Source organism: Grampus griseus (genome assembly GCF_964374135.1).
Source record: "Grampus griseus genome assembly, chromosome: 4".
Lineage (NCBI taxonomy): Eukaryota > Metazoa > Chordata > Mammalia > Artiodactyla > Delphinidae > Grampus > Grampus griseus.
The window spans coordinates 111,696,620-111,706,119 of NC_138997.1; positions in this window are offsets into that span (position 1 = coordinate 111,696,620).

Sequence of the window (9,500 nt, forward strand, 5' to 3'; positions counted from 1 at the left end):
GTAGATCTCATGTGCTCTTGCCAAAAAAACCAAATAAATACCAATATGAAAATGCCAGGACCTGGTTAGCATTTCCACTAACAGACAGACTGAACCAGGATAAGAACAATGCATCCTGATCTCATGGCATATCTGAATATTTCTTTATGCACTAGAGTCCCATGGAAGATGGGAAGAGATTATCTCTCTAACACAGCCTGTCCCCAGCTGAATAAATGACATAGACGGTCCTTCCCATTACCAGCTAGGTGCTACTTGTTGAGGAGGCCAGAATTCTTGTTCCTTCTTGTCTATAATCCCTATCTCCAGACTATTCTATCTTGTTTTCACATTCATACAGAAATAGCAACTCCAAGCAAACAGTTGGACATAAAGGACAGAAACTGTTGTGGCATTATATAAACTTGATTGTCTCATGGTAAGGAGATAAGAGGAATGTTGGTTGCTAGATTGCTGGGAATATTATTTTCTCACTTTTTTCAAAAATTCAGAGTACCACAGAACCAGGTGTGGGGAGAGGAGAAAATAATATGTCTATGTGGCTGATCCCTCTGACAAAAAAATAGAAATTAAATCGAGAACTATGAACATTAGCCTGCTCTTTTGTTGATCTGAAAAGAAGGTCACCCTTCAACTAATGCAAAATTGCCACCACTTCTACAGTACTTATTATATGCCAGATATTGTTCTAAACTCTTTATTTAAATTAACTCTTTTAATTTTCCTAGAAACCTTATGAGGCAGATATTGTCATTGTATTACCCAAACTTTACAGATGAGAAACTGAAGCATAGAAAAGCAAAATTCACAGAACTAGTAAGTGGTAAAATTTGATTTGAACCCAGGCAATCTGAATCCAGTGTCTGGACTCCTAATCATGATGCAATACAGAAAGAGAGTGGGACCCAAGTGGGTTCTGCATCAGACCTAACTCAGAGATCCACCACTTCAAAATTTGTTAAGAAATAAAACATCATTGGAGTCAATGAAAAAATATGACAGAACATGAGGAAAGAAATATCATCCTAATGAACCAAAGGAATAGCTACCTCTGAAAATTATCTCTTGTGAAATCCAGAAGAAAATGTTAAGAAATTATATGGAATGTTTAATATTGTGTGAGAAGAGAGAAGAAAACCTAAAGTCACTAAGTGGTGATAAAAAGAGAAAAAACAATAGGATGGGGTGAAAATAACAGTAGGAGATTGGAAAGAATTTCAAGAAGATCTAACTTAATATCAGATTAAAAATCCACAATATACTGTATACTGATACCATTATGTACTTTAACCAGTAAAAAATAGGAAAAACTTATGTGTGTTTGCAAAAGACCTGAGATGAAAATTGATACTCCTTGAGAAAATATTAGACCAAGTGGAAAAGAAGTAATAATCAATTATACATAGTAGAGATTGTTTTATCATATGGAAAAAAAATACCTGATGAAATACTGAAAGAGCTCTCCATGTTCCACAGAAAATAAAAGATATTTATCTTAGATTCTTAAAGGTAAAATATATCTGCCTCTTTTGTGAGCTCAAATAGTTAAGTCTAAAGGGAATTATCAATTTCTCATTTGTTTGGTGGAACTCATTCCTAAAATCATAAGGGCCCTACACCCAGGGCCAGATGATGGTAGTTCCTTGACAGCATTTTCCATTTCTTTTATGGTTTGGGCAGCCTGTTCCTTGTTCCATGTTGATCATTTATATATTCTAGAGAAACATAAAGGCAATCTGAATTTCAACGTTTACAGCTTAGTTATATATTTTAATATTTAAAAACAATACTCCTTCATATTTGTGGTCATATACACTTTCTCATTCTTGATGTTATTTATGCCTGTAGTTCTGTCTTTTCATCTGCTAGCTAGTCTAGAGACTTGTTTATGTCATGGATCTTTTCAAAGAACCAGCTTTTAAATACAATTAGCAATTCTGCTGTATTTCTGTTTTCTTGTCTTTTAGTTTCTGCTCTTTTTTTTATTATTTCCTCATGGGTTTCTTAAGCTTGGCTTTTGTGGGGTGGAGTGCTTTTACTAATTCCTTGAGTTGAATATTTAATTTGTTTTCATTCTTTCTTGATTAATACTAAGAGCATTTAAGGCTACAACCTTTTTTTTTCTTTTTTTCTTTTCTCTTTCGCTGTATCCTATAACTTGTAGTGCAGTTGCAATATCTAACTAGTATGCAATTGCAATTTTTATTTTCTTAATGACACAGGACTTAAGAAAGTGCTATTAAATTTCCAAATGGATAGATATTCTGGATGTTTGTTATTCCTTTAACTCTTCCTATTATTTCCTAATTTATTTCACTGTGGATGGAGAATGTATCTTGTATAATTTCTATGTCTGGGAATTTTGAAATATATACTTTTTGGCCTAATGTATAATCAATTTTAAGGTTTCCATGGGAATTGAAGGAGTGTTCTTTATAGGAGTTAAAATATATGAAGCAATTAAATCAATTTTGTTTATTGTATTGTTAATTTTCCATGCATACTGTGTAATGAATATCCTTGGTTACAGCTGAGAAAAATTAGTTTCTAATTTTCTGGTTTTTGATTTCTAGTATCTTTCCCAATCTTACTGAGGCTGATCAAAGAAAGTGTTCTAGAAATATGCATTAAAAAATCAAACATCAGTTTATTGGGAGATTTGATATATATATCTGGTTTTGAACTTCATCATGTGCTTGTAATAATATTCTTTAATATGATTTGATATAATCAAATGTATTTTTGTTACCATATCATTTTAGTGTTTTCAATGCCCAATTAATTTGGTATTAAAATTGCAGCCTCTGCTTTACCTTTTATTTCTGTTTACTTGATATATTTATTTTACTGTTAACTATTTAGGTTACTTTATTTTAAATGTATTTCTTTGAAAGCACCTTTGATTAATTTTTCTCACCTATTTTTCTCTCTTAATAAGGGATTTTGTCCTGTTTAGATTTATTTCTAAAACTCCATGTTTCCAAACAGCATTTTTAAATAAATCATAATATTAATAGTGATGCCCAGTTAAAATGTTTTCCATAGATAAATAAGTATGTAAACACTGAATACTACAAAACTTCTTAGAAATTTAAATTTCACATTAGAAAATTAAAGGCTCTAATAAATTTTGAGTAAAAAAAACCTGTTTAAATCTTATTAATTCAGCTGACAATCTAAGTTTTTATAATGCCTGAGAGATATATTTTTGCATAGAGAGAGCTATTTAAAATTAATTATGCTTGAAAATAATACCTAATTTATACCAACTAAATAATAAACTTCATTTTTCTTGGATCATTAAGTTCAACTTAGAAGTCTTGCTATGTTATTTATAGATCCCATAAAATAAGAACAGTCACCATTTTATATAAAAAAATTTTATGTTCTATATCAAGTTGAACACATTAAATTCTTAAATCTGATCCAGTTATAAACCTAATTAATCAAAATCCTTGTATATATTAAAATGCATTTCAGAAATTCAATATAGTCAAAAATTTTAAGCATTCTATATATATTTGACAGAATAAGTTTACAATTCTAACATGCTCACAGTTTAAAAAGTAAACATTACAAATTATATATAAATGAATAAAATTAATTTCTCTTAATTATACCAGTAGTTTGCAAACAAAGTTCTGTGTATATTTCCACTCAAAATCACAAGAAAAATATGTCAGATTGCTTAAATATTAAGTATAAAAATATAAAAACAAATACACAATTTTTTTTTTTTTTTTTTTGTGGTACGCGGGCCTCTCACTGTTGTGGCCTCTCCCGTTGCGGAGCACAGGCTCCGGACGCGCAGGCTCAGCGGCCATGGCTCACGGGCCCAGCCACTCCGCGGCATGTGGGATCTTCCCAGACTGGGGCAGGCATGAACCCAGTAAAAATAATTAAAATTATTTTTAATTTCTTTTTTGTATTGTAGTTGATTAACAATGATGTGTTAGTTACAGGTGTATAGCAAAGTGATTCAGTTATACCCATACAAGTGTACATTGTTTTTCAAATCCTTTCCCCATTTAGGTTGTTACAGAAGATTGAGCCAAATTCCCTGTGCTATACGGTAGGTCTTTGTTGGTTATCTATTTTAAATATATTGATAGTAGTGTGTACACATCAATCCCAAACCCCCAATCTATTCCTTCCTTACCTGCACCCCCTGGTAACCATAAGTTCATTCTCTAAGTCTGTGAGTGTTTCTGTTTTGTAAATAAGTTCATTTGTATCATATTTTTTAGATTCTGCATATAAGCAATATCATATGATATTTGTATTTCTCTGTCTGACTTACTTCATCTAGTACGATAATCTCCAGGTCCAACCATGTTGCTGCAAATGGCATTATTTCATTCTTTTTAATGGATGAGTAATATTCCAGTGTATATATGTACCACATCTTATCCATTCCTCTGCCGATGGACATTTAGGTTGCTTCCACGTCTTGGCTATTATAAACAGTGCTACAGTGAACATCGAGGTGCATGTATATTTTGAACCATGGTTTTCTCCAGATATATACCCAGGAGTGGGGTTGTTGGATCATATGGTAGTTCTATTTTTAGCTTTTTAAGGAACCTCCATACTGTTCTCCATAGTGGTTGTACCAATTTACATTCCCACCATCTCTATAGTTGGTTACTTCTAAAAAATGTATAGATTTATATTTTAGAGCAATTTCAGGTTTACAGAAAAATTAAGTAGAAAGTAAAGAGAGCTTCTTTCATGCCACTCACACACAGTTTCCTCTATTATTAATATCTTTCATTGGTGTGGTATGTTTACTATAATTAATGAATATTGATACATTACTACTAACTAAAGTTCATAGTTTTCAAGAGGGTTCACTCTTTGTACAGTTATATGGGATTTGATAAATGCATAATATCATGTATCAACCATTACTATATCATACAGAATCATTTCACTGCACTAAAAATCCTCTCTGCTCCACCTATTCATTTCCTCAACCCCCACCAATATCTGGCAACCATTGTTCTTTTCACTGTCTCAATAGTTTTGCCCTTTCCAAAATGTTGTATAGTAGGAATCATGTGTAGCCTTTCCAGGATGGCTTTTTTCACTCAAAAATATGCATTTTAGGTTCTTCCATGTCTTTTTATAGCTTGATAGCTTATTTCTTTTTAGCACTGGATAATATTCCATTGTATGGATGTACCACAGTTTGTTTATCCATTCATCTATCCCAAGTTTTGTTATGAATAGAGCTTCTGTAAATATCCATGTACAGGTTCTTGTGTTTCCCACTCCTTTGCGTAGACACTAAGAAGCTTGGTTACTGGATCATATGGAAAGTATATATTTAGTTTTAGACAGAAACCACCAAACTGTCTTCCAGAGGGGCTGTATAATTTTGCATTCCCTTCAGCAATGAATGAGAGTTCCTACTGCTCCACATCCTTGTAAGCATTTGGTGTTACCAGTGTCCCTGATTTTGGTCATTCCAAAAGATGTGTAGTGGTGTCTTGTTGTTTTAATTTGCAATTCCCCGATGACACATGATGTTGAGCATCTTTTCATATCTTGTTTGCCATCTGTATAGTATATCTTCTTTGGTGAGGTGTCTGTTCAGGTATTTTGCCCATTTTTAAGTGGGCTGTTCATTTTCTTACTGTTGAGTTTTAATGGTTCTTTGTATATTTTGGATTCAAGTTCTTTATTGCATATGTGTTTTGGAAATATTTTCTCCTAGTCTGTCCTTCAGTTCTTTAACATTTAAAAATTAATATTGTTAAAACTGGCAGTCACTTATCTACCAAGAGATGCTGATTCATCATCTCAAGTTAGCTGACACTACTGGGTTGAAAAATCAAGACACCATTTTTTTATATGGAATGCTAATGGTTGTGGTATTCTGTTAATATTAGTAATAACAATAATAACAGTAACAATAAAAGCAGTTGACTTTTTTGTATTATGCCAGCCACTGTGCTAAAGGCTTCCAAAGTGTCATCTCATTGACTCCTCATAACAATCTTCCATAGCAGTTACTACCGTTATTCTTATTTAACAAGGGGCAACATTACAGCATGGAGAAATTCCATAACTTTTCCATAACACAAGGCTTTTGGTCTTATAGTGTTATCTGGGAAAGAGCTGAGTACCTCATACCCAAATTGTAGCAAATCAAAAGCCTCCAGATAGATAGGGATAGGTAAAACTTTCCCTCTTTGTCTAAACTTTGAAAAATCAAGATGTTTGCTTCTTGACAGATGGGTGCTTAAATAAGGGTAAGTATGGTTTCCGATTATTCTTTAAAATGTTTTTACAAAGCTTATGTTCTCATTTAGCTTTGAAATAAAAAGCTTCTGAGTAAATAGAAGATGCTTGGTTAAAGATAAAAGAATTTCTAGCTCTAAAAGGACTGAAGAATTATCAAAGGTCAGCTCCAAATGATTGATTAATCAGGCATTCAGCATCTAGCTCAAAAAGCTTTCGGCTGATTTCAAAGAGAAGCCATTTAGCTTTCTTTACTAATAAAGAAGAAGATAATTCAGATTTCAAAATTATATGATCATTAGCAAAAGTGTAAAAGGAATCCACAGTTGCCACCGCGGTTAGTTTTGATGATGTGCATAACTATCACATGCCGAAGTGTTTCAGAACAGTGTTAGCTTCTAAATTTCAAGAAAGCTTAAACTACAAAACTGTTGTGTAAAAGAAAGTATTGTAAGATTTTGTGGAAAATGTAAGTTACTGTCATTAAGAAAATAACCCGTTTATTTAGTATGCATTTTTTTCCATTAAGAGCTATTAGTGCCATGATTAAGAGCATGCGTTCTGGAGATAGACAGGCTTTGGGTTTAAGCACTTGTCTTTCCACTTAGAATCTGTGTTACCTTAGACAAGTCACTTAATCATCCTAACCTGTTTTCTGGTCACTAAAATGGGGATAAAACTAATATATGAGGCTTCCCTGGCGGCGCAGTGGTTGGGAATCTGCCTGCCAGTGCAGGGGACACGGGTTCGAGCCCTGGTCCGGGAAGATCCCACATGCCGCAGAGCAACAAAGCCCATGCACCACAACTACTGAGCCTGCGCTTTAGAGCCCATGGGCCACAACTACTGAGCCTGTGTGCCACAACTACTGAGCCCGTGCACCACAGCTACTGAAGCCCGCGTGCCTAGAGCCCGCGTTCCGCGACAAGAAAAGCCACCATAATGAGAAGCCCGTGCACCACAACGAAGAGCAGCCCCCACTCGCCGCAACTAGAGAAAGCCCGTGCGCAGCAACAAAGACCCAACGCAACCAAAAATAAATTTAAAAAAAGAAAAAAACTAATATATGTTAGTGTAGTTATAAACACTAAATGGTGTAAAATGTAAGAATACATCTAAAATAGTTCCAACCTCAAAATAGCAGCTATCTTCATGGGGTTAATTTGCTTCCTGCATTACAGCTTTGAATTTGTGGATCATACTTTACTAAGGGAGGTGGTATTTCCTTACAAACCAGCAAGTAGCTAAACTAAAAGAAATGCATTTCAGTTTTAAAGTTAAAACAAACATACTTGACCTTTTGATCATTTTAAGAACCTATCTTTTTCATCTTCTCCTACTTTAACAATTGGTTCATTTAAAAAAAAAGTATTGGTTGCCTACACTATAGCAGTTACCATTCTTTATACTGGAGTGGCATATATAAATAAAATACTTCCCTTCTACACCTATGAGTGTTCTCTGTAACATATTCTATTGGAAATTCAGTTAAAATCCATTTCATTTGGAGACTTTTACTATTCCTCTTGAGATAATCAGGAATTTTTTGGCAGAGGCAGAGGGGTAGTGTTGACAGGGACAGGGATTACAAAATTAAGCAAGAGATTTAGCTATTTGGGAAATACTGTGGTTGCTTATTTCACTTTATTTTCCAAAAGTTTTCTCAGGACTTTTCTATTGTTACCGATTAGGAAATGATAGTGTAAGGTATTATTACTATTTTATTTTTGTAAATGGAAGAATTGTCATTTACTGACTTTATACACTTCTATGCCCTCTTGTTCCAGGAGAAAACTTTCAAAGTGTCATTTTGGAGAGGTCATTAGGAAGTTCTCTGACATTGAGATTCTTAAGACTCCTTCCTCTCTTTTTCTCTACTGCCTTTGTCCAAGAGTGCAGCAGTTGGATGAAATGCTATATAGCCCTTTCTGGAAGAAATATGGCATAACATTCCTTAATTTTCAGAATTATAGGCATAGAATTTTTCAGCCCTATCTGTCCAGATCTGAACTTGTACTTCACTATGGTATTGTGATCTATTACCAGGAACCAGAGGCCAGCTTTAAAAACTTAAAAGGATTTCATTTTAACTCTGGAACTTGATATTTTAAAAGCTAAAAATGCCATCAAGTTTAAAGTAATTATCTCAATCCTTCTAAGTCTTGGTATGAAGCTTAACTTACAGAGAATGCTGATGTGCCAAATGACTTTCAAGCTACCTTGTTATTCATTTAATTCTCAGGTCTTAAAATCTAGCCACAAAGCATATGTGAAGGGAATTCCTCCAAACTACTTCACGTTAAAAAGAAAAATTCAGAGAATGTATGCCAGAAGTAATTTACATCTGTAAGAAAATTTGGCCAACAAACTAGAGGAGAATGAAAACTTTTTAAAAAATAAGATGACTACAGTGATATTCTCAGAAAGTGACACTAACCATAGCATGTTTTTTAATGAATTGTGATGGAAAAAGATACATGGGGAAATAAGACTCAAGAAGCAGCTAGGGAACAGAGCAATGTGGGTTCTACAAACATGGCCTGCCTGAGGTTCTTAGTGACCTAAAAGCAACAGGGATCTATCTGGGGATGTTGGGAAGCAAGAACAGCCCCTCAGGTTGCTGCAGAATGGGCTTGCTCAATTTTTTCACTCCTTTATGGTAGCCAGAGAGTCCTAAAGTCATCTAGGGGGTTAGGAGCGTAATTTGGAAGCTCTCACCAAAAGTACTCCTCAGAAACACTGCATGTCCTTGAACAGCTATTCCCAAATAGTTTGTTGAGTTAAACACACACACACACACACACACACACACACACACATACATATAAAAACCAGTCTTCAATCTCTCTGAGGTCCAGCTTCTGAATCTGTAAAGTGGGCGTTATGCTTTACCTCATGGGTTTTTATGATGATCCTGTGATGCCTTGTGTTTGAGGATAGGACCTTGTGCCCTTACTGCAGTTCTATCTCTAGAGCATAATCAAGTTCCTGTCACAGAGCAGATGCTTAGCAAATATTTTCTAAATAAGTGAAATGAAAAAAACAACAAATCAAGTATTTGAGCATGACTTAAAAGAACTTAAAATTCTATACAAATGCTAATTGTTATCATTATAATTTCTTCTACTGAAACTAAAATACAAAATCATATCATATTCTTTCTCCATGGTTAAATTGATTTGCTGTAATTTCATATATGAAAGGGTTATTTTGAAAGTGGTGAAATATTTTCATGTAAATTCTAGTCATCAGTC